This window comes from Tupaia chinensis, unplaced genomic scaffold (genome assembly GCF_000334495.1).
Source record: "Tupaia chinensis unplaced genomic scaffold, TupChi_1.0 Scaffold144378_1, whole genome shotgun sequence".
NCBI lineage: Eukaryota > Metazoa > Chordata > Mammalia > Scandentia > Tupaiidae > Tupaia > Tupaia belangeri.
Window position 1 is genome coordinate 1,605,645 of NW_006204238.1, and position 5,377 is coordinate 1,611,021.

The window sequence follows — 5,377 nt, forward strand, 5'->3', positions numbered from 1 at the left end:
TATTCTCCCCCCTGGGTATTTGTCTCTTGTTGTTATATTTATCTTTAATTCACAAAAATATCACTCAGGATAACATCTGTCTTTAAATTGTCTACTAATTTTTTTTCTTTTCTAGTAGTAATGTTACAGGAGTGTTCCAGAACTGTAGAATTGCCCTAATCAGCACACATAGGTAATTACAGATGAATCTACTTAAAGATCACCACTGTAAAGGAGAAACTGGAAATCTCCCTATGAGTATTTTTAAATTTAAACAGCTGGAATTGATTTTTACATACTTTAAAACATTAACGGGTGTTTTTATTTCTTGACCTTAATTCCAAAAGTAGATCATTAATCATTTGATTAAAATAGATGAATGAATATTATTTCACAATCTTAGGTATTTTCAATGAGGAAAGATAAAATTATAGCATATCCATGTAAAGAACTAATCTGGAAATACGCGTCAACATATATACACTTTCAAAAGGATCTAGTTACTGAATGAATCCCAATAAAACATGAATACTTTTACCACCTTTCAGCCAATGAACGCTCATGTATACGCTCAAGCAGTGAATGTTTACTATCGTTTGAATTCAAGAGAGACAACCAGGAGCTTTAAAGTAGAGCACCAAAGTAGTGCTTTGAAAATGGGTGAAATCCCATCTTGTCTTTAAGCTGTCATTCAAGACATTAGACTTTGCCCATATATTCTATCCGCTATTCTTCTTCTCAGCCTGTGATACCCGACTCCTAGTTCGATTATTTCCACCTTTTGTTCACAAGTATTTCCCTTAACAATACACCATTCGGAAAAAGGTATGTCTTTGAATTGTCAGCTAGTACTTTGTTCTGACAAAAGATACCACTATAGTGTTTCAAGACTACAATTAGACTGTATGTTAAAAATCTTGAAATTAACACCATTTGTTGACTCCTGAAAATGAATTTGACAAGTGGCTTTTTAGAAATTACAATCAATAACATTATAAAACAGAATTCTATGTCCCAAAATGTGTAAATATTTAGCATAGGTTAATTCAATATCACTTTAAGGGATCTAAAAGGATTACTATCAGATAGAACTTTAAGATGCATTTGTTATGACATATTCATTCTACAGGAAGTCTCTGTTCCCCAAACAAAAAAAGGACAAAAAATATGGGCAAATTTAATTGAAAATAAAATTGCTATAACTTGCCTGCAACAGTATGGGTCAAATATATAAAAACAAAACAGGTTTCAATTACCTATAATCTGAAAAAAAAGTAACTGACCCCAAAAAAGAGAGTAACACTTGAAGAATTGCATTACTCTTTTTTCAGGCAATTACCTAGCCAGTTTCCCGTACAACCCCACCACCAATAATAATGGAATGATAGATAGAGAGATATCTGCAAAAAACTCAAAGCCTAAGAAGGACCCAACAGGTGGCTCAGTGGTTAAGGGCGCTGGACTCTTGCATTGTCGAACATGGTTCAAGTCCTGGCCCTGGTGGCTTGCTTTCTCACTTTCTCTCTCTCTCTCTCTCTCTCTTACTTTGTCTCTCTCTGGTCAAATTAAAATAAATAAATTTAAATTTTAAAAAATTATTTTAAATATCTAAGAAAAATATAGAAGGATGAACATTGTTAGATCATGCTAAATTCATTGGAATAATATATTCAAACATAGTATTGATATAATTTTAAATATAATTAATTATATTATTCCATAATTATTTTAAAATGTAAAGGAAATACCACATATTATGAAAAGTTATCATTTATTACAACATTCTACAAGAAATGAAATTACAAATGACAATATTGCTAGCCCTATTGTTTCAAATGATTGTGAAATAGGTTTAGTATGTTAACTATAAAATGTTTTAATTGCTCTTTTTAGATTTAAAATTTGTATATAATTAAATTATTCAGCTACTAGTTAAATATATTTTATATATTGAATATATTTTATATATTTTCCTCTTTTTAGAAACAGACCTCATCATTAAAACAGATTATATGAAAAATGAACTTTCTTTTTTTTTATTATCATCATAATCTTCTTTATATTACATTGGATTACATATAACTTTACAGTGTATTACATTTCTTTTTCAGAAGGGAATGCCATGCATGTCAGTCAATACAGAGACATTAATCTCCCCACTTCATTATTCAATATCTTTTCTATGTTTTTCCCAATCATTATTGTTATTATTCTAATTATTTTTTAAAACAGTCAATCACTATTTCTTATTTTGCTTGTAAAAAGACTTTACCCACCATGAAATACTTCAGACCAATCCAGTTGAGAATACTATACATGTCATCATCAACAGGTAATAAGCCATATCTGTTTCTCACTAACGTCCTGCCTCTCTATTTGTTTTCTTGCTATCTTTCTCTAACCTCTTCTCTTCACCCCCCCCATTCCACACTGTCCTATTCTCGTTAAGTAACTTCACTGCTTTTATGTCCTCCAAGAAAAATGAACTTTCAAAGTGCCCTCCATGTAATAAGATTTAAAATATTTTGTATACAATTTCCAGAGGTATTTAGGCATATGCACACTTACATACATATATATGTATGTATATTTATATATATGCCTCATATATTGGGTTGCCAGAAAAGTCATGACGCATTTTTGAATAGAAAAATATGTCATGCCTTGTCTGACAACCCAATATTTACACATATATGATTTTTTCACAAATGACAGCAAATTATACATTGTTCTATGTACTTAGCTCTGTTACTCAACAATACTTCTTAAAGTCTCTCCTACCAATAAAGTGATTCCCTATTCTTGTTTTATAGCTATTCTAAAATCCATTATATGAAAGCAATATAATTTACATTATGTTACTAATAAATACTTACATTGTCATCAAAAAACTTACATTGTCATCTTTCCCGATAACAAGCAGTGTTGTAATAATCTTGCATAAATATCGTTTCACACATACGTAAATATAGCTATAGAATAAACTGGTAGTGGAATTTCGGCATTTGTAATTTTGATAAATGCTTGACAACATGTCTTTTATACAGGCTGCACCAATAACACTCCCATCAACAGACAGTAACATTTTCTCCACATCCTTCCAACAAGGTTGGTTAAGTGGATTACCAACTATTTGATATTATCTATGTATTTGATCAAAATTGTCCTTGTTACTGTCATGGTTCTGAACAAAGATCAAATCCTCTGCTTGTATACAAAATCTCATCCTCTCTCATTTGCTCAAAGATGCCGCTCCATAAAGTCTTCCCTTTCCTATATCATAGTGAATCATTACTATCTACATACAAGAACCCTGCACTCCATGACTCCCTATCACCTTTCAGATTTCATTTCATCTCTTTTCTGTCCTTTACAGAAAAATAATTCAGAAAGTGTCTGTACTCAATGTCTTATTTTCCCTCCTCAATATTTACTTACAAATTGTGTAGTCAGTCTCTCTTCCTCAATACGACAGAGAAATATCTCTTGACAAACTCACTAATGACCGCCATGTTGCTATATCAAGGGGGCATTTCCCAGGTCATCTTACTTGACCTAATAGCAGTGTTCGATAATTGTGAGCACTCTTATCTGTAAAACATCTTTTTCATTTGGCTTCCAGGATACCAGATTTTTTGGTTTTCCTTCTACTTCACTGGCAACTTCTTTTTTTCCCCTTTCCCCAACCTGAAAATGTTAAACGATTCTAGGTTCAGTCCTCAAACTTTTTTCTGTATATACTCATACCCTGAGAATTTCATCCAGTTTCTTGCTTTACCTACAGACTATACACGTGTGTGTGTGTGTGTGTGTCCTTTTTTTTTTTTTTGTCATAGAGTCTATGTGCTTGCCAGAGAGGAGAGAGACAGAGAGATACAGTGGAGAAAGTGACCTTACCGTACTTACTCTTTCTCTGAGACACTCTTCTTCCACAGAGCTGTAAGCTTCGCTTCCTCCTTTCTTTCAGTTCTCTATGCAACTTTGACCTTATCAGAAATGACTTCCCTAACCACCAGTCCAAAATAACAACTTTTATGTTCTGGTATTCCAAAAAAAGAGAAAAGGATATCCACTAGCAGCTTAACAAAGCAGGTTCCCCCAACCTCTAAGAAGGTGTTTCCCTATCCAAAAGTTTCCATTTACTTGACAGAATTTAGTACACTAAACCTGTTCTCTCCCCTCTGAGGTTGGGTAACCTGGGGAAACACATTCTGATCAGTACACCTGTGCAGGAGGTCTATTGATGAGTACCAGAGAACACCTGCAAAGAATGAAGGACACATGATTGAGCTGGAAAAGACACTGAGCTGTGATACCGCTACTGCAGGGTAATAGCCAAGCTCTCAGGAACTCCTGCAGCTGGGATGATCTCAAAGTTGTCCAAACTGTGGCAAGGGAATTAAGCTTTTGTACCCTGAGTTCATCAGTTATCAAATACGGGCTGACCCAGGAAAGGAGGCATAACACTGGGTGAAGTGAAGTGACACCCTTTGGCCAAAGGCAATTTCCATAGAGGCACTCAGTAGACCCTTGGTGGAATGAGTGTTTCCATCCTGAAATGAATGTCTACACAGCCTGTCAGAGTAGACAACCTCTCAACTCCTCATCTTTAGCTTTTTCTTTTCAAGCTTCTTAAACTGGAATTCATTTAAACCACATGTTTTTCACAAAATTAATACAGTTCATGTAGACAGAGTTTGGTATTATAAAATGTTCAGTCAATACCAAAATTAAAAATTATAAAAAAAAAAAAAGAAAGAAACATTTCTAAGAGTTTTTTTGTTTGTTTGGGTTTTGGGGGGTGTTTTGTTTTATTTTGCTTTGTTTTGTTTTTGCTATAGAGTACATGCACTCATCAGAGAAAGATAGAAAAAAAGAGAAAGTAAGAAAGCACCCCGAAGGGAGATGGCCATACTGCAAACCCTTCTCCCCGATTCTCCTTTTAGGATTCCGGGCATGAACACACATGCCCAGAATGTTATTACAAGCCACAAGGTCTAGCACTTGACCTCCAGAGTTGACCATATAGAATACAGCTGCCTTGACCACCACACCACAATATGGCCCCAGCAAAAAAATATTAAATTATATTTAAGGGCCTGCCAGTGGCATGTTGGCAAAAGTGGCTAGATCCCACGTGGACAACAGCACAGTTCGAGTGCTGGACTTGATGGTTTGAGAAACACATCATACACTTCTGTGCGTGTGCCCAAAATTCTGAAAAGAGGGAGAGATGGAGGAAAAGATTGTGGCATGACCATTTCCCATGGAGGAAGGAGGCTTTCTCACTTTCTCTCTGGCAAGCGTGCGTGTCCTGTGGTAAATTTTTTTAAGTTACATTTAAATGTAAATGTTAGGTCCTTACCAGTTTCCCCCAAACTCTAAGAAGGTCTTTCCC